This window comes from Bombina bombina, chromosome 2 (genome assembly GCF_027579735.1).
Source record: "Bombina bombina isolate aBomBom1 chromosome 2, aBomBom1.pri, whole genome shotgun sequence".
Lineage (NCBI taxonomy): Eukaryota > Metazoa > Chordata > Amphibia > Anura > Bombinatoridae > Bombina > Bombina bombina.
This window is the reverse complement of record NC_069500.1, coordinates 83,760,121-83,781,734: the sequence shown is the minus strand read 5'-3', so window position 1 is coordinate 83,781,734 and position 21,614 is coordinate 83,760,121. Positions and strand designations below refer to the sequence as shown.

Here is a 21,614-nt window from a genome sequence, read left to right as displayed (position 1 = left end):
GGAACCTGTAAAATGCCTTTTAAATGAAAACTAAAAATGCCAGTATTGGATCTTATAAAGGCAAAATGATGGTATGTGAATGTTATAGACAACTTCCATTAAATAGATAGGTTAAATATTTTAGCCATTTTTCATTATTAAATAGATTCATTTGTATTATGTTTTAACCATATGACAAAGTATGTTTTGTGCCAGTTTATCATGAGGCACCATGAAAATAGTGTTTGCTTGTGTCATTAAAATGTGCTGGGTGCCTGTGTTTGCATTCTGCATTACTGAGCATAATATCTGTTTCTGTTGCTCATCAATGAACTCTGTCAGTGTTTTCATGAGTTAAAAATCAATAAAGTGGCAGCTTCCAAGGTTCAACAAAGAGCACAGTGTACATGGTAGTGCGGGACATAGTGAGCAGCGCATGTCTGTGTTTGATGGCCAATCAATGTTCATTGTGACTTTGTTTGCATAGCTCTTCAGTGAGTGCTGGTCTTGTGTTTGTATAATTCATCACAGAGCATTGTGCTTGTGACTGACACAATGGCTTAATAATGAGCAAAGTGTGTGTTGTTTTGGCATGTGAGCCAGCACTATTCTGTAGTCATTTGTGCGCACATTATTGATGAAGACTGTGCCTATGTTTATGTGCATAAGTGTGTGTGGCTATATTGTTGTATGTGTGTATTTGTGTAATATGTATAGTGTGCATTGCATATATGAGCAGTGTTTGTAGCATGAGTGACAGTTTCAGAAATACACTGAATGCTCCCTGTACTAAAGCGTCATTTTGTTCACCAGTCGACAATCTGATTATCTTGCCGTTGCTCACAGTTAACGAAATCAAGCTCACTACATGAATGTACTATGAAACACCTCTAAAAATGTCTCTAATTCACCACAAGCTAGGGCGGAAGGTTGATAACTGAAGTATTGCTAGACACAACTAATCTACTGTACTATTATGTCTGGTGAATTCTAATAAATCTTTCCCAGGTGACCTACAAGGTGCCATTAATGTCATAGTCGTGGGAATAAGGCAGCCTCTTATAAGAACAACCAATTTGTAGACCCTTATAATACATTTTGTCTACCTAGGTAATTTATTGTTTGGGAAAATTTATTTTTATCATGGTTTCTTCCGGCACACAATTTTAGCCCGCCTAAACTACACACTTTATTTTTTCTGATCATCAAAATGTGGAGCTGGTGGACATGATATTACAGTCCTACGATAACCTTTTTGGTTGTTGCATGAAGCAAACGCCTACAGTTTGTAAGAGAATGATTAGGCAGAAAATCAGTGATGCTGGAACTGCACAGGTTTCTGGTAAAAAGGACTATACACACAATTTGCCCCAAAGTAACCCAGAGAATTACAGAGGACTGAGATAGCGACATAAGAGGTAAAATTAATAGTACACCATAGGCGCAAAAACAAAATTTATGCTTACATGATAAATTCTTTCTTGGCATAGAGAGTCCACAAATACATTCTAATTATTAGTGGGAATTAAACTCCTGGCCAGCAGGAGGAGGCAAAGAACACCCCAACAAGGCTTTAAGCATCCCTCTCCTTCCCATAATCCCCAGTCATTCAGCCAAGGGAATACGGAAAGGGAAGAGGAACACCAGGGATATAGAGGTGCCTGAAGTTATAATAAAAATAAGAAGCCGTCTTGAAATAGACAAGGGCGGGTCGTGGACTCTCCATGCAAGGAAAGAAAATAAGTTATCAGGTAAACATACATTTTGTTTTGTTTCTAATAGCATGGAGAGTCCACAAATCCATTCTAATTACTAGTGGCAACCAATACCCATAGAGGACACAAATTGGAAAGGGAGGGAGAAACAAGACAGGCGGACCTAAACTGAGGACACCACCACTTGAAGCACTTTCCTCCCAAAGGAAGCCTCAGCTGAGGCAAAAACATCAAATTTGTAGAATTTTGAAAAAGTATGTAACGAGGACCAAGTGGCAGCCTTGCAAATCTGCTCCACGGAAGCCTAGTTTTTAAAGGCCCAAGAAGGAGAAACAGCCTGAGTTGAATGAGTCGTAATCCTGTCAGGAGGCTGATGTCCAGTTGTCTCATAAGACAACGGAATGACACTCCTTAACCGAAAAGAAAGAGTAGTTGACGTGGCCTTTGGCCCTTCCGTTTGCCAGCAAACACCACAAAAAGGGCAGAAGATTGACAAAATTCCATAGTAAAACAAAAATTTCCAATACAACAATTTAATATCAACAGAATGCATAGGCTCAAAAGGAGCCTGCTGCAAAACACGAAGAACAAGATTAAGGCTCAAAGGAGGAGCAACAGGTTTAAACAAAGGCCTGATTCTGACCAAGGCCTGAACAAAAGACTGAATGTCCGGTAAGTCAGCCAAACGTTTATGCAATAGAACCAAAAGGGCAGGGATCTGACCCTTCAGAGAACTGACTGACAGGCCCTTCTCCAAACCCTCCTGGAGAAAAGACAAAATACAGAGAACTCTCACCTTACGCCAAGGAAAACCATGAGATTTGCACCAGTATAGGTATGTGTGCCAAACCTTATGATATATCTCGCGAGTTACCGGCGTACGAGCTTGGATCAAGGTGTCAATAACCTTTTCAGAAAAGCCTTGTCTAGACAAGGCATTCAATCTTTCTGCAGTCAGCTTCAGAGAATCTAGATTTGGATCAAGAAAAGAACCCTGATTAACCTTCTTCAGCGGTAATCTCCATGGAGGAGAGGACAACATCTTCACAAGGTCCGCAAACAAGATTCTGTGAGACAAGCTGGAGCAATTAGAATCACAGAAGCCTGTTTGATTAGGTCTATCACCCAAGGAAGGAAACGGAGGAAACAGGTAAATCAGACTGAAATGATGTCCTATGATTACGTGCCAATAGAGGCGCGAAACGCATCAGAATAATCACTATCCTGGACCTTTGTCTGCTTTTCGCATCTTTTTGTATTTTTACTAATGAAGCAACTTACTTTTTATCCCCTGAGTGCACCGGATTTTCTTATTTTTGCAATTAGAATCACAGAAGCCTGTTTGATTAGGTCTATCACCCAAGGAAGAAAACGGAGGAAACAGGTAAATCAGACTGAAATTCCATGAAACCGCTAGAGCGTCCACCAGAATTGCTTGCAGGTCCCTTGTTCTGGACCCTCAGCCTTGTTCTGCCACAGGAACCCTTGTCTGCTTTTGGCATCTTTTTTGTATTTTTACTAATAAAGCAACTTACTTTTTATCCCCTGAGTGCACCGGATTTTCTTGTTTTTGCAATTAGAATCACAGAAGCCTGTTTGATTAGGTTTATCACCCAAGGAAGAAAACGGAGGAAACAGGTAAATCAGACTGAAATTCCATGAAACCACTAGAGCGTCCACCAGAATTGCTTGCAGGTCCCTTGTTCTGGACGCATACTTGGGAAGTGTGGTATTTAGACGAGACGTCATCAGGTCCAACTCCAGAACCCCCCCACCTAAGGGTTATCATTGAGAATACTTCCGGATGAAGAGCCCACTCCACTGGGTGAAACGTCTGCCTGCTCAGGTAATCTGCTTCCCAGTTGTCCACACCTGGGATGTGAATGGCCGGAATGTGGCAGTTGTGAAACTCCGCCCACTGAAGGATGCAAGACACCTCCTTCATCGCTAGGTAAGTCTTTGTTTCTCCCTGATAGTTGATATAAGCCACTGATGTGTTGTTGTCCAATTGGAATCTTATAAACAGGACCAAACACAGTTGTGGCCATGCTATCAGGGCTTTGAATATTGCTTTCAGTTCTAAAATATTTATTGGGAGGACAAACTCCTCCTGAGTGCAGGTCCCGCATTTCCTTGAGACCTGGCCACTGCCAAAAGAGCCCGTAGAACCTTCGTAAAGATTTGAGGGGCTGTAACCAGACCGAAAGGAAGGGCTACAAACTGAAAATGTTTGTCCAGAAAAGCAAACCGAAGGAATTGAAAATAATCCTTGTGGATAGGAACATGAAGGTAAGCGTCCTTCAGGGCTATGATGGTCATAAACTGACCCTTCTGAACTAAAGGGAGAATGGAGCGAATAGTCTTCATTTTAAAGGACCGAACCCTGAGAAATTTGTTGCGGCACTTCAAGTCCAAAATAGGTCAAAAAGTTCCCTCTTTCTTGGGAACCAGGAACAGATTGGAATAAAATCCTCAGCCTTGTTCTGCCACAGGAACAGGAATGCCTTCCTTTTTTCCTGGTTTGCTGATAACTTTGACAGGAGAAATCTACCTCTTGGAGGACAAGATTTGAAACCTATCTTGTATCCCAGAGAGCCAACCTCCACTGCCCAAAGACCTGGAAAATCGCAAATCCAAGCCTCTTGAAAGAGAGTGTGCCTCCTACTTGATCCAATCTCGGATCAGGGGCAAACCCTTCATGCTGATTTGTTCTCAGAGGTCATGGACTGCTTTCCTTTGTTCCATGGTTGGTTAGGTTTCCAGGAAGTCTTGGTCTGGTCAGGTTTTGAAGAAGTTGAGTATTTCTGTCCCTTGAAATTGCAAAAGAAACAAAAATTAGAAGATTAGCGAACCTTAGGCCTAGCCTTTTAATCTTGAGGAAGAAAAGCCCCCTTTCCACCCATGACCATAGAAATTATGGAATCCAGACCAGGACCAAACAAAGTCTTCCCTTTAAAGGGAAAATAACGGAGCCTAGACTTAGAAACTATGTCTGCTGACCAAGACTTTAGCCACAAGGCTCTACGAGAGAGAATGGCAAGACTGGAAGTTTTAGCACTCAGAACCACTACCTGCATGCTTGCATCATGGATGAAGGAATTTGCCAGTTTTAGTTCCTTAATTCTGTTCTGGATTTCCTCCAAAGTAGTCTCCTCCATAAATAGATCAGATAAGGAGTCACAGCAATACAAGGCCGCACCAGCAACCACCGCCATAGCAGCCACAGGTTGCCATAGCAGACCCTGATGAAGGGGTCCTTAAAAGAGGTACTATCTTCCAGGGGAATAGTAGTTCTCTTGGCCAGAGTGGATACTGCACCATCCACCTTAGGAATAGTTTGCCAGAGCTCCAGCACGGAGTCTGCGACAGGAAACATCTTTTTAATAACAGGAGATGGGTAAAAGGGAATCCCCAAATTCTTCTATTCCTGCAAAATAATATCTGACATATGATCCGGAACAGGAAACATTTCCACAGACCTAGGTTTGACATCAAAAACCTTGTTCAGTTTGGTGACTTTAGGAGCCTCAGAAGTTGTAGCTTCTTAGTCTTGCAGAGTAGCTAGAAACTCCTTAAGTAATAACTTGAGGTGCTCGAGCTTAAACCTAATACTAACCTCCTCTGAATCTACTGGAATAACTGAAGTAGAATCTGAATCAGAGATATTGCCCGCAGAGGCTGTTGAAGAATGGTCATCCTCAGATAAATGAGATAAACTGACCAAAGCATTCTTGGCATTAGTTGTAATTCCTGATTTAGAGGAAATATTTTTAGACTTCCTTTTTCTCTTACCCGAAATAGGTAAGCCACTCAGAGCTGCAGAGGTAAGCGGCGCTGTAAAGTCTCCAGGTAAAAACACTCCCACAGGAACAGACTGAGTGGAGCCGCAGGGCGCTACTTGTGTGACTGCTAAGGACGGGGGCTGAGGAGAAAGCTGAGGCATGTCAAGAGCAACAAAATCCTGAGAGGCAGAGGGCTCTGAAGGGTTAAGCTTTTTAGGAATTGACTGCAACATATTAGCTACACACGTGGAGCAAAATTGTACAGGAGGAATCACTTGAGACTCTACACAGTATAAACATTTGACAAAATTTACTGATAAATTCTGGCTATCCTCCATTATGTCCTCTCTATGGGAAATTCCTTTAACAATTTTTTTTTTTTTACTAAAAGTTAGAAAAAATATACACAAATGAATCACTAAATAATTTGATAAGCATAGATACAAAATAGCAAAAAGCAAAATATCAAAACCATATGCATGGATTTTCTCTTAAGTCTTAACACAAAACAGCCAGCAATGTGAAATAGACTGAAAAACAAAAGCTTGCACCTCTATCAACCCCAACCGTTGCTGGAGTGGAATCACCACCTCTGATTGTCCCTAAGACTTCCTTTTTAACTAGAAGGGAGCTCTGCTGAGCACTGCTCAAAAGTCGCTACAAGTGGAAGAAGGAGCGTGACGTTACAGCATTAAAGAAATTAAAATGCGACATTATAAAAGCAAGCAAAATACGCTGCAAGTCCTTCTGACAGGGAACTGTCTAAATGTACTTTCAACAGTGTGAGTTATGCCCTCAAAGCACACAGACACCCTTCTCTAGTAAGCCTCTGCCTTATGCCTTAAGCAACGATAAACCTGCTAGATAATAAATAGCAGGGTTGTTAAATACACACAGTGCCCTGAGCATACTACCCAAATAAATTCCCAACATAAAGAGATTTGTTGAAATTAGCCCCCAGACTCCTTTATAGCTGTATGGAAGAGGTATTAACGTCCAATGTGCCAAAGCGTTCTGTCCTATGAAGGAAAAAGCACTTACCTTGGAGTCAATATGGGGCAGACACAGAAAGCCAGGTCTGACAGATCCAGAAGACTTCTGACAGGGACCTGTTGAAGAAAGAAAAGCAGAGTAACCAACCCTGGTTTTCCAGATGGGGGTTAGTATAAATTATTGGAGGAGAAACAAGGACTACCCTGTGACCACCAACAGCTAGCAGCTACCACAACTCTTACTCAAGAGGATTAAATGGACACAGCATTACCCCAATCCTTACTTGCAGGGAAACTACCCATTAAAGGATACATTCTTGAATATTCCTCAGAGCACCATCTTCACACTCCTCCTAGTTTAACAAAGGCAAAGAATGACTGGGGATTATGGGAAGGAGAGGGATACTTAAAGCTTTGTAGGGGTGTTCTTTGCCTCCAACTGCTGGCCAGGAGTTGAATTCCCACTAGTAATTATAATGCATTCGTGGACTCTCCATGCCATTGGAAAGAAACTTTTTTTTTCTTTTTCAGGATTATATAATTGTACGTCATTTTTGTTGCCAACATTTATTTTATGATGTCTACATTTTCTTATTTGTATAATGGTTAAATTAGTGTTTACATAACTTTTCTCAATATGTAGCATTAATAATGTAAATGTTTATGTAATATCTGTACATTTTTGGATGTAACCTGAAGTAGAACTAATTTCTGAATATAAGATAGACGCAGGTGAATTTCTATATACTTCTTTACCAATAAATAAAATCACGTACTATTTAAGGTAATGTTTTAGACCATCTAAACCCACTCATGGAAGAAATAAGCTCCTTCTCCTCCTTTCAGCCTCTATGGCAGCGTTTTGGATCTGCCTTCCCTCCCTGATTTGGATGAAATGCAGAATAAACAGATGCAGGAGTAACTCCATGGTTAAATAAATATAAAAAAGTTGAGACACTTTTATACTGCTGTACCTTGCCAAATCAAGCATTAGTGTCAAACCTCCTATTGATTACTATTCTGTTCACCACCTAAATGGCGAAAAGGGAAAATCCTGCAGGTTAACGCAAAAATTGTAATGAGTGAATAAATTGAAGTGTTGTTAACTTTGGATTATGTCGAGTTTAATGGCGAACAATGACCTATTTAACACAAAATAGAGACGGACCGATAAGTGGTGAAGTCCATTTGCATAATAAATAATGTAGATTTTTGACCAGTTCACTGCTTTTTACATAAGAATTTTGACCCACACACATATTTTGATGTGAGACTAGACACGAACAGCAAGTTGACTGCATAGTACATGGGGGCCTGAGAGCTAATGTAAAATGTTCAACTATATCCTTTCTAAAAGATCATGATTTCTTATCGCTTTAATGCACACCACATTATGTTGACTCACGCAATGAATAATGGTCTATTGAATACAAAATACTGTTGGTTAAAATAGTTATTACTTAATGCTTTTGATTAACTTCTATCACTTGCTGATGTGCATTTAAACACACCTTAAATGAAAAACTCAGCTACCTGAATGAAATTTTCACACTATAACCTAGATTATGAGTGGTGCACTAACTATAGTGTGCAAGCAAAATGGGGTACTTTGCGGCTCTTTTTGTGCGTCAGAAACATCACGCGTATTATGAGCCCAATCATATTTAACGTGCATTGTATTAGTGCGACTTCAGACTTCTGGTTAAATGTTACGTGAGACAAAAAAGTTGCACAAAACACATCAAAAAAGAAAATTTATGCTTACCTGATAAATGTATTTATTTTTTGACACGATGAGTGCACGGATCATCTGAATTACTAATGGGATATTCACCTCCTTGTCAGCAGGAGGCGGCAAAGAGCACCACAGCAAAGCTGTTAAATAGCTCCCACTCCAGTCATTCGACCGAAGTTAAGGATAGAAAGGAAAAAGCCAGGTGCAGAGGTGTCTGAAGTTTACAATAACCAACAACCTGTGTAAAAGAACAGGGCGGGCCATGGACTCATCGTCTCAAAAAATAAATCTATTTATCAGGTAAGCATAAATTTTCTTTTCTTTTTTATGACATGATGAGTCCACGGATCATCTTAATTAGTAATGAGATTCAATACCCAAGCTAGAGTGCACAGATAATACAAGAGGGACAAGACAGGGAACCTAAACCGAAGGCATCACTGCTTGAAGAACCTTTCTCCCAAAAGCGGCCTCAGCCAAGGCAAAAGTGTCAAATTTGTAGAATCTTGAAAAGTGTGAAGAGGACTAAGTGGCAGCCTTGCAAATCTGTTCCACAGAAACTTCATTTTTGAATTCCCATGAGGAAGCAACAGCACTCGTGGAATGAACCGCAGCTCTCTCAGGAGGCTGCTGTCCAGCAGTCTCATATGCAAAACGTATGATACTCTTCAGCCGAATACAAAGAGAAGTAGCCGTAGCTTTCTGTCCCTTACATTTTCCTGAGAAAATCACAAAGAAGAAGACTGACGAAAGTCCTTAGTCGCCTGCAGGAAAAACTTTAAAGCACGGACCACGTCCAAATTGTGCAGAAGACGTTCCTTCTGAGAAGAAGGATTAGGACACAACGAAGGAACAACAATCTCCTGATTAATGTTCCAATCAGAAACAACCTTAGGAAGGAATCCCAATTTAGTACGTAAAAATACCTTATCTGAATGGAAAATAAGATAAGGAGACTCATACTGCAAGACCGAGAGCTCTGACACTCTTTGAGCAGAAGAAGTAGCAACCAGAGTTAAAACTTTCCAAGATAACAATATCTAAGGAAGGCATGGGCTCAAACGGAGCCCCTTGAAGAACTTTAAGAACTAAATTAAGACTCCATGGAGGAGTAAGTGGTTTGAATACAGGCCTGATCCTGGCCAAGGCCTGACAAAATAATTGTACATATGGGACATCCGCCAGATGTTTGTGTAACAAAATAGATAAGGCCGAGATTTGATCCCTTAGGGAACTTGTCGATAATCCCTTATCCAAACCCTCTTGGAGAAAAGACAAAATTCTAGGAATCCCAACTCTACTCCATGAGTAGCCCTTGGATTCGCACCAACAGAGATATTTACGCCAAATCTTATGGTAAATCTTTCTATTTACAGACTTACAAGCCTGAATCATGGTTTCTATGACCGAGCCAGAAAACCCCCGCTTGGATAAAAAGGAAATTTATGCTTACCTGATAAATTGATTTCTTGTACGATACGACGAGTCCACGGATTCATCCTTACTTGTGGGATATTATCCTCCTGCTAACAGGAAGTGGCAAAGAGCACCACAGCAGAGCTGGATATATAGCTCCTCCCTTCCCTCCACCCCCAGTCAATCGACCGAAGGTTTAGGAAGAGAAAGGAAAAGCTAAAAGGCGCAGAGGTGACTGAAGTTGTAAAAATAAAATATAACCTGTCTTAAAATGACAGGGAGGGCCGTGGACTTGTCGTATCATAGAAGAAATCAATTTATCAGGTAAGCATAAATTTCCTTTTCTTCTACAAGATACGAGAAGTCCACGAATTTCATCCTTACTTGTGGGATACAATACCAAAGCTACAGGACACGGATGAAAGGGAGGGACAAGACAGAGACCTAAACGGAAGGCACCACTGCTTGAAGAACTTTTCTCCCAAAAACAGCCCCAGAAGAAGCAAAAGTATAAAATTTGGAAAATTTGGAAAAAGTATGAAGGGACGACCAAGTCGCAGCCTTACAAATCTGTTCAACAGAAGCATCATTTTTAAAGGCCATGTGGAAGCCACAGCTCTAGTAGAATGAGCCGTAATTCTTTCAGGAGGCTGCTGTCCAGCAGTCTCATATGCCAGGCGGATGATACTCCTCAGCCAAAAAGAAAGAGAGGTAGCCGTTGCTTTCTGACCCCTACGCTTTCCAGAATAAACAATGAATAATGAAGATGATTGACGGAAATCCTTGGTTGCCTGTAAGTAAAACTTCAAGGCACGGACCACGTCCAGATTATGTAACAGTTGCTCCTTCTTAGAAGAAGGATTAGGACACAAGGAAGGAACAACAATTTCCTGATTAATATTCTTATTCGAAACAACCTTAGGAAGAAATCCAGGTTTGGTACGCAAAACCCCCTCATCGGAATGAAATATAAGATAAGGCGAATCACATTGTAACGCTGAAAGCTCTGAAACTCTTCGAGCAGAAGAAATAGCCATCAAAAACAAAACTTTCCAAGATAACAATTTGTTATCTATGGAATGCATGGGTTCAAACGTAACCCCTTGAAGAACTCGAAGAACTAAATTCAAACTCCAGGGAGGAGTAATTGGTCTAAATATAGGCTTAATTCTGGATAGAGCCTGACAAAAAGACTGAACATCTGGCACATCTGCCAAACGTTTGTGAAGCAAAATTGACAAAGCAGGAAATCTGTCCCTTTAAGGAACTTTTTGATAACCCTTTCTCCAATCCTTCTTGGAGAAAAGACAGAATCCTGGGAATCCTAACTTTACTCCATGAGTAACCCTGGGATTCACACCAATAAAGATATTTACGCCATATCTTATGATAGATTTTTCTAGTGACAGGCTTACGAGCCTGTATCAAAGTATTAATGACCGAATCAGAGAAACCCCACTTAGATAAAATCAAGCGTTCAATCTCCAAGCAGTCAGCTGCAGAGAATGTAGATTTGGATGTTGGAAAGGACCTTGAATGAGAAGGTCCTGTTTCAAAGGAAGTTTCCACGGTGGCAGAGAGGACATGTCCACTAGATCTGCATACCAAGTCCTGCATGGCCAACGCAGGCATTATCAGAATTACTGAAGTTCTCTCCTGTTTGATCAGCGCTATCACGCGTGGAAGGACAGGAAACGGTGGAAACACATAAGCTAGGCTGAACGACCAAGGTACTGCCAAGGCATCTATCAGTTCGGCCTGAGGATCCCTCGACTTAGATCCGTAACGCGGAAGCTTGGCATTCTGACGAGATGCCATCAGATCTAATTCCGGTCTGCCCCATTGGCGAATCAATGAGGCAAACACCTCCGGGTGGAGTTCCCACTCCCCCGGATGAAAAGTCTGACGACTTAGAAAATCCGCTTCCCAGTTCTCTACTCCTGGGATGTAGATTGTTGATAGATAGCAAGAGTGGGCCTCCGCCCATCGGATTAACTTTGATACTTCTATCATCGCTAAGGAACTCCTTGTTCCCCCCTGATGATTGATATACGTCACAGTCGTGATATTGTCCGACTGGAATCTGATAAATTTGGCCGAAGCCAACTGAGGCCACGCCTGAAGCGCATTGAATATTGCTCTCAGTTCCAGAATATTGATTGGAAGTAGAGACTCCACCTGAGTCCAAACACCCTGAGCCTTCAGGGAATTCCAGACTGCACCCCAGCCCAGTAGACTGGCGTCCGTTGTTACTATCACCCACGAGGGTCTGCGGAAACAAGTCCCCTGGGACAGATGATCCAGCGACAACCACCAAAGAAGAGAGTCTCTGGTCTCTTGATCCAGATTTATCTGAGGAGATACATTTGCATAGTCCCCATTCCACTGTCCGAGAATGCACAGCTGCAGTGGTCTGAGATGAAAGCGAGCAAACTGAATGATGTCCATTGCCGCTACCATTAATCCAATGACCTCCATACACTGAGCCACTGATAGCCGAGGAATGGCCTGAAGTGCTCGGCAAGTATTTAGAATCTTTGATTTTCTGACCTCTGTCAGAAATATTTTCATGTCTGCCGAGTCTATCAGAGTTCCCAAGAAAGGAACTCTTGTCTGTGGAACTAGTGAACTCTTTTCTATGTTCACCTTCCAACCGTGAGTTCTCAGGAAAGACAACACTGTGTCTGTGTGAGATTTTATTGAAGAAACTAAAACTAACACCTCACTTTACCTCTTCCTAGTACTAACACAGGCAAAGAGAATGACTGGGGGTGGAGGGAAGGGAGGAGCTATATATACAGCTCTGCTGTGGTGCTCTTTGCCACTTCCTGTTAGCAGGAGGATAATATCCCACAAGTAAGGATGAAATCCATGGACTCGTCGTATCTTGTAGAAGAAATTAAGCATTCAATCCCCAAGCAGTCAGCTTCAGAGAAACTAGATGTGGGTGAAGGAAGGGCCCTTGGACTAGAATGTCCCTTCTCAGCGGAAATTTCCAAGATACATTTCCACCAGATCTGCATACCAAATCCTACGAGGCCAAGCCGGTGCAATGAGGATCACTGATGTCTTCTCCTGTTTGATTCGCACAATGACCCGAGGAAGAAAAGCAAACGGAGGAAATAGGAACGCTAGCCTGAAGGTCCAAGGAACCGTCAAGGCATCTATCATTTCCGCCTTGGGGTCCCTGGACCTCGATCCGTATCTCGGGAGCTTGGCATTCTGCCGAGATGCCATGAGATCTAATTCCAGCTTACCCCAATTGAGAATCAGAATGGAAAACAGTTCCGGAAGGAGATCCCACTCCCCCGGATGAAAGATCTGTCTGCTCAGGAAGGCCGCCTCCCAGTAGTCCACTCCTGGGATGTGGATCGCCAACAGGAATCAAAAATGGGCCTCCGCCCACTGAATTATTTTGGTTACCACTCGTTCCTCCTGCTGATTGATGTAAGCCACTGAAGATATGTTGATCGACTGTAACCTGATAAACTCAACCGAGGCTAATTGGGGCCAGGTCAGAAGAGCATTGAAAATCGCTCTCAGCTCCAGGATGTTTAGAGGAAAAAACAGACTCCGACTGAGTCCAAACTCCCTGAGCCCTTAGGGAGCCCCAGACTGCTCCCCACCCTAGAAGGCTGGCGTCTGTTCTGACAATCACCCAGGAAGAACTGCAGAAGCAGTTTCCCTGGGAGAGATGATCCAGAAACAACCACCATTGAAGATAATCCCTTGTCTCCTACTCCAAAAGTATTTGAGGAGACAAATCTGCATAATCTCCGTTCCACTGCCTGAGCATGCTCAACTGCAGGTCTGTGTGAAACCGAGCAAACGGGATGATGCCCAATGGCGCCACCATCAGCCCTATTACCTCCATGCACTGAGTCACTGATGGCCTAGGAGGAGTAGACAAGTATCGATAATCTTTGATTTCCTGACTCACAGCAGAAAAATCATCATTGATAGGGAATCTATTATGGTTCCCAAGAAAGCTACCCTCGAACTTTGTGACTAGGGGACACTTCTCCAAATTTATCTTCCACCCGAGAAATTGGAGGAAGGATAGCACTATGTCCGTGTGGAATCTTGCTTGTTGTAAGGATAACGCCTGGACTAGGATGTTGTCCAGATAGGGCGCCACTGCCGATAATCTTGAAGCAGGAACTTGCCCCTGGGAGGAAGTCTTGAACTCTAATTTATATCCCTGGGACACAATGCACACCACCCAGGGATCATGATCACAAAAAACCAAACCTGATTGAAAAAGTAGAACCTGCCCCCTTACGGATCAGGTGCACGCCCCTCATGCTGTCTTAGATTCAACAGCAGGCTTCTTGGACTATTTTCCCCTATTCTAAGCCAGAAGGCTAAAACTGCTTCTACTTGGGAAAAGAAGTGGAAGGATTTTCCTAGAAATCTCGAAAGGAACAAAATAATCTCATACTTCCTTTATGCTATTCTGTATATAAAGGAGTCCTATCCCTGCGCGAGGGGTGTCTGTCCAATAGAAACAGACAAAGCATCAAACCAGTATGCTGCCGCACTGGAAACAGTAGCCATACCAACTGCAGGCTGACAATGTAAACTCTCTAACTTCTAACCATAGGGTCCTTCACCTGCATAGAGTCTTAAGGAACTACTATCCTCCCTGCGAATAACATCTCCCTTGGCTAGCTTGTAAATTCTTAGTCCCCCTGAGTATTGTCTTTCTTCTAAATTAAAGAGAAAAAGGGGTAACTCTATAGCCCTATCTGGTACAGAAAATACTTCCACCATGAAGGGCACAACACAATATTAGTATAACCTACTGGTGTCGGGGTCACCCAGAGAAACTAAAAAAATCTCCTCTAAGTAGCAAATGGAGGTAATCAAACTAAAACAGAAGGAAAATAAACTCAGGATCAGATAAAGGAATTACCTCATCAGAGACTGAGAATTCCTTATGCGATACTACCGAAGTATCTTCCTTACAGGTAAGAAACATTCAGAATAGCTACACCTGAATCAATAACACGATTCTGAGTGAATATGTCCTCTTTTTCCCTAGAGTGTGGGAAAAACAGATCATGTATTTAATACAAGGTAACTCCAAGTGGAGTGTGCGAGGAAACGCAGGGCACTGCATGTGGGCTATACATTTTTAGGGACACCTTAGGAGAAAATTGTGGCATATATTGACCCTCGTCACTAGGCTCCTAAGCAGCATGCGCTTTAGAAAGTAGTAGGACAAGACTATCTTTATCAATGAAAGATCTCTCAATAAATGAGAAATAGAACTGGATTGGTAGTACCACAAAGGATGTCCCAAAGGATGAATTACACAAATAAAAAGCTGGAATTCTTTAACAAAAGTTAACACATAAAAAACGTTTAAACTGTCTCTTTAAATTTTAAAAAGTAACTTTTTATTTTTGTGTGCAGAAGTAAGCTAACTTAGGACGCAAACATTGCAGAACCTATCTACACCTCAGCTTAACTTTGCTGAGGTGCCATCTGGCCATCAGAGACCTAATACATTCCAAACTTTGTTTATTTTCTTAAAAACGTACTTAAAAACATAATTTATGCTTACCTGATAAATTTATTTCTCTTGTGGTGTATCCAGTCAACGGATCATCCATTACTTGTGGGATATTCTCCTTCCCAACAGGAAGTTGCAAGAGGATCACCCACAGCAGAGCTGCTATATAGCTCCTCCCCTAACTGCCATATCCAGTCATTCGACCGAAACTAGCCGAGAAAGGAGAAACCATAGGGTGCAGTGGTGACTGTAGTTTAAAATTTAGACCTGCCTTAAAAGGACAGGGAGGGCCGTGGACTGGATACACCACAAGAGAAATAAATTTATCAGGTAAGCATAAATTATGTTTTCTCTTGTTAGGTGTATCCAGTCCACGGATCATCCATTACTTGTGGGATACCAATACCAAAGCTAAAGTACACGGATGAAGGGAGGGACAAGGCAGGTACTTAAACGGAAGGGACCACTGCCTGTAGAACCTTTCTCCCAAAAATAGCCTCCGAAGAAGTAAAAGTATCAAATTTGTAAAATTTTGAAAAGGTATGAAGCGAAGACCATGTCGTCGCTTTGCAAATCTGTTCAACAGAAGCCTCATTTTTAAAGGCCCAGGTGGAAGCCACAGCTCTAGTAGAATGAGCTGTAATCCTTTCAGGGGGCTGCTGTCCAGCAGTCTCATAGGCTAAGCGTATTACGCTCCGAAGCCAAAAAGAAAGAGAGGTTGCCGAAGCCTTTTGACCTCTCCTCTGTCCAGAGTAAACAACAAACAGGGAAGATGTTTGACGAAAATCTTTAGTCGCTTGTAAGTAAAACTTTAAAGCACGGACTACGTCCAAATTATGTAAAAGACGTTCCTTCTTTGAAGAAGGATTAGGACACAATGATGGAACAACAATCTCTTGATTGATATTCTTGTTGGAAACTACCTTAGGTAAAAACCCAGGTTTTGTACACAGAACTACTTTATCTGTATGGAAAACCAGATGAGGAGAATCACATTGTAAAGCTGATAACTCAGAGACTCTACAAGCCGAGGAAATAGCCATCAAAAACAGAACTTTCCAAGATAAAAGTTTGATATCAATGGAATGAAGGGGTTCAAACGGAACTCCTTGAAGAACCTTAAGAACCAAGTATAAGCTCCATGGAGGAGCAACAGGTTTAAACACAGGCTTAATTCTAACCAAAGCCTGACAAAATGCCTGGACGTCTGGAACCTCTGCCAGACGCTTGTGCAAAAGGATAGACAGAGCAGAAATATGTCCCTTTAAAGAACTAGCTGATAATCCTTTATCCAAACCCTCTTGGAGAAAGGACAATATCCTAGGAATCCTAACCTTACTCCATGAGTAATTCTTGGATTCACACCAATGAAGATATTTGCGCCATATCTTATGGTAGATTTTCCTGGTTACAGGCTTTCGTGCCTGTATTAAGGTATCAATAACTGACTCGGAGAAGCCACGCCTTGATAAAATCAAGCGTTCAATCTCCAGACAGTCAGTCTCCGAGAAATTAGATTTGGATGATTGAAAGGACCTTGTAGTAGAAGGTCTTGTCTCAGAGGCAGAGGCCAAGGTGGAAAGGATGACATGTCCACCAGGTCTGCATACCAGGTCCTGCGTGGCCACGCAGGCGCGATCAAGATCACCGATGCTCTCTCCTGTTTGATTTTGGCAATCAGTCGAGGGAGCAGAGAAAACGGTGGAAACACATAAGCCAGGTTGAAGAACCACGGTGCTTCTAGAGCATCTATCAGCGTCGCTTCTGGGGCCCTGGACCTGGATCCGTAACAAGGAGGCTCGGCGTTCTGGCGAGACGCCATGAGATCCAATTCTGGTGTGCCCCAACGATGAACCATTTGAGCAAACACCTCCGGATGGAGTTCCCACTCCCCCGGATGAAAAGTCTGACGACTTAGAAAATCCGCCTCCCAGTTCTCTACACCTGGGATATGGATCGCTGATAGATGGCAAGAGTGAGTCTCTGCCCAGCGAATTATCTTGGAGACTTCTAACATCGCTAGGGAGCTCCTGGTCCCCCCTTGATGGTTGATGTAAGCCACAGTCGTGATGTTGTCCGACTGAAATCTGATGAACCTCAGGGTTGCTAACTGAGGCCAAGCTAGAAGAGCATTGAATATTGCTCTTAACTCCAGAATATGTATTGGGAGGAGTTTCTCCTCCTGAGTCCACGATCCCTGAGCCTTCAGGGAATTCCAGACTGCACCCCAACCTAGAAGGCTGGCATCTGTTGTTACAATTGTCCAATCTGGCCTGCGAAAGGTCATACCTTTGGACAGATGGACCCGAGATAGCCACCAGAGAAGAGAATCTCGCGTCTCTTGATCCAGATTTAGCAGAGGGGACAAATCTGTGTAATCCCCATTCCACTGACTGAGCATGCGTAATTGCAGCGATCTGAGATGTAGGCGCGCAAATGGCACTATGTACATCGCCGCTACCATTAAGCCGATCACTTCCATGCACTGAGCCACCGAAGGGCGCGGAATGTAGTGAAGAACACGGCAGGAATTTAGAAGCTTTGATAACCTGGACTCCGTCAGGTAAATTTTCATTTCTACAGAATCTATCAGAGTTCCTAGGAAGGAAACCCTTGTGAGGGGTGATAGAGAACTCTTTCCCTCGTTCACTTTCCACCCATGCGACCTCAGAAATGCCAACACTATGTCCGTATGAGATTTGGCAATTTGGAAGTTTGACGCCTGTATCAGGATGTCGTTTAGATAAGGGGCCATTGCTATGCCCCGTGGTCTTAGGACCGCCAGAAGAGACCCCAGAACCTTTGTAAAAATTATTGGGGCTGTAGCTAACCCGAAGGGAAGAGCCACAAATTGGTAATGCCTGTCTAGAAAGGCAAACCTTAGGAACCGATGATGATCTTTGTGAATCGGTATGTGAAGGTAAGCATCCTTCAAATCCACTGTGGTTATGTACTGACCCTCCTGGATCATAGGTAGGATTGTCCGAATAGTTTCCATTTTGAACGATGGAACTCTGAGGAATTTGTTTAAGATCTTTAGATCCAAAATTGGTCTGAAGGTTCCCTCTTTTTTTGGGAACCACAAACAGATTTGAATAAAATCCCTGTCCTTGTTACATCTGTGGAACTGGATGGATCACTCCCATTATTAGGAGGTCTTGCACACAGCGTAAGAATGCCTCTTTCTTTATCTGGTTTACAGATAATCTCGAAAGTTGAAATCTCCCTTGTGGGGGGGAAGCTTTGAAGTCCAGAAGATATCCCTGAGATATGATCTCCAACGCCCAGGGATCCTGAACATCTCTTGCCCACGCCTGGGAGAAGAGAGAAAGTCTGCCCCCTACTAGATCCGTTGACGGATAGGGGGCCGTTCCTTCATGCTGTCTTAGAGGCAGCAGCAGGCTTTCTGGCCTGCTTGCCTTTGCTCCAGGCCTGGTTAGATTTCCAAGCCGGCTTGGATTGCGCAAACGTTCCCTCTTGTTTTGTAGCAGAGGAAGTTGATGCTGCACCTGCCTTGAAGTTAAGAAAAGGCAAGAAAATTAGACTGTTTGGCCCTTGATTTGGCCCTGTCCTGAGGAAGGGTATGACCCTTACCTCCAGTAATGTCTGCAATAATTTCCTTCAAACCAGGCCCGAATAGAGTCTGCCACTTGAAGGGAATGTTAAGTAATTTAGACTTTGAAGTCACGTCAGCTGACCAAGATTTAAGCCATAGCGCCCTACGCGCCTGGATGGCGAATCCAGAATTCTTAGCCGTTAGTTTAGTCAAATGAACAATGGCATCAGAAACAAAAGAATTAGCTAGCTTAAGTGTTCTAAGCTTGTCAAGTATTTCAGTCAATGGAGTAGCTGTCTGAAAGGCCTCTTCCAGAGACTCAAACCAGAACGCCGCAGCAGCAGTGACAGGAGCAATGCATGCAAGGGGCTGCAGGATAAAACCTTGTTGAACAAACATTTTCTTAAGGTAACCTTCTAATTTTTTATCCATTGGATCTGAAAAAGCACAACTGTCCTCGACAGGGATAGTGGTACACTTTGCTAAAGTAGAAACTGCTCCCTCCACCTTAGGGACTGTCTGCCATAAGTCCCGTGTGATGGCGTCTATTGGAAACATTTTTCTAAAAATAGGAGGGGGGGAAAAGGGCACACCGGGTCTGTCCCACTCCTTAGTAATAATTTCTGTAAACCTTTTAGGTATTGGAAAAATGTCAGTACACACCGGCACCGCGTAGTATTTATCCAGTCTACACAATTTCTCTGGCACTGCAATTGTGTCACAGTCATTCAGAGCAGCTAAAACCTCTCCAAGCAACACCCGGAGGTTCTCAAGCTTAAATTTAAAAGTAGACATATCTGAATCAGGTTTCCCCGAGTCAGAGACGTCACCCACAGACTGAAGCTCTTCCTCAGCTTCTGCATATTGTGATGCAGTATCAGACATGGGCCTTAAAAACAGAATTTATGCTTACCTGATAAATTACTTTCTCCAACGGTGTGTCCGGTCCACGGCGTCATCCATTACTTGTGGGAATATTCTCTTCCCCAACAGGAAATGGCAAAGAGCACAGCAAAAGCTGTCCATATAGCCCTTCCTCAGGCTCCGCCCCCCAGTCATTCGACCGACGGTTAGGAGAAAAAAAACATAATTTATGTAAGAACTTACCTGATAAATTCATTTCTTTCATATTAGCAAGAGTCCATGAGCTAGTGACGTATGGGATATACATTCCTACCAGGAGGGGCAAAGTTTCCCAAACCTTAAAATGCCTATTAAATACACCCCTCACCACACCCACAATTCAGTTTAACGAATAGCCAAGAAGTGGGGTGATAAGAAAAAAGTGCAAAAGCATATAAAATAAGGAATTGGAATAATTGTGCTTTATACAAAAATCAAAACCACCACAAAAAAGGGCGGGCCTCATGGACTCTTGCTAATATGAAAGAAATGAATTTATCAGGTAAGTTCTTACATAAATTATGTTTTCTTTCATGTAATTAGCAAGAGTCCATGAGCTAGTGACGTATGGGATAATGATTACCCAAGATGTGGATCTTTCCACACAAGAGTCACTAGAGAGGGAGGGATAAAATAAAGACAGCCAATTCCTGCTGAAAATAATCCACACCCAGAATAAAATTTTTAATGAAAAAACATAAGCAGAAGATTCAAACTGAAACCACTGCCTGAAGTACGTTTCTACCAAAAACTGCTTCAGAAGAAGAAAACACATCAAAATGGTAGAATTTAGTAAAAGTATGCAAAGAGGACCAAGTTGCTGTTTTGCAAATCTGATCAACCGAAGCTTCATTCTTAAACGCCCAGGAAGTAGAAACTAACCTAGTAGAATGAGCTGTAATCCTTTGAGGCGGAGTGTTACCCGACTCGACATAAGCATGATGAAATAAAGATTTCAACCAAGATGCCAAAGAAATGGCAGAAGCTTTCTGGTCTTTTCTAGAACCGGAAAAGATGACAAATAGACTAGAAGTCTTTCGGAAAGACTTAATAGCTTCAACATAATATTACAAAGCTCTAACAGCATCCAAAGAATGCAATGATTTCTCCTTAGAATTCATAGGATTAGGACATAATGAAGGAACCACAATTTCTCTACTAATGTTGTTAGAATTCACAACCTTAGGTAAAAAATTCAAAAGAAGTTCGCAGCACCGCCTTATCCTGATGCAAAATCAGAAAAGGAGACTCACAAAAAAGAGTAGATAATTCAGAGACTCTTCTGGCAGAAGAGATGGCCAAAAGAAACAAAACTTTCCAAAAAAGTAATATAATGACCAAAGAATGCATGGGTTCAAAAGGAGGAGCTTGAAGAGCCCCCAGAACCAAATTCAAACTCCAAGGAGGAGAAATTGACTTAATGACAGGTTTTATACGAACCAAAGCTTGTACAAAACAATGAATATCAGGAAGATTAGCAATCCTTCTGTGAAAAAGAACAGAAAGAGCAGAGATTTGTCTTTCAAGAAACTTGCGGACAAACCTTTATCTAAACCATCCTGAAGAAATATAAGTCTTCCAGACTCTATAATATATCTCTCTAGATACAGATTTACGAGCCTGTCACATAGTATCAATCACAGAGTCAGAGAAACCTCTTTGACCAAGAATCAAGCGTTCAAACTCCACACCTTAAAATTAAGGTTTTGAGATCCTGATGGAAAAAAGAACCTTGAGACAGAAAGACTGGTCTTAACGGAAGAGTCCACAGCTGGCAAGAGGCCATCCGGACAAGATCCGCATACCAAAACCTGTGAGGCCATGCTGGAGCTACCAGCAGGACAAACGAGCATTCCTTTAGAATATTGGAGAATACCCTTGGAAGAAGAACTAGAGGCGGAAAGATATAGGCAGGATGACACTTGTAAGGAAGAGATAATGCATCTACTGCCTCCGCCCGAGGATCCCTGGATCCGGACAGATACCAGGGAAGTTTCTTGTTTAGATGAGAAGCCATC

At 42.4% G+C, this 21,614-nt stretch overlaps 1 protein-coding gene across 1 annotated transcript in view; it reads right to left on the bottom strand.

Moving 5' to 3' along the window:
* Positions 1-21,614, bottom strand: part of WDR7 (WD repeat domain 7) — a 1,007,279-nt gene that overhangs the window by 514,217 nt on the left and 471,448 nt on the right.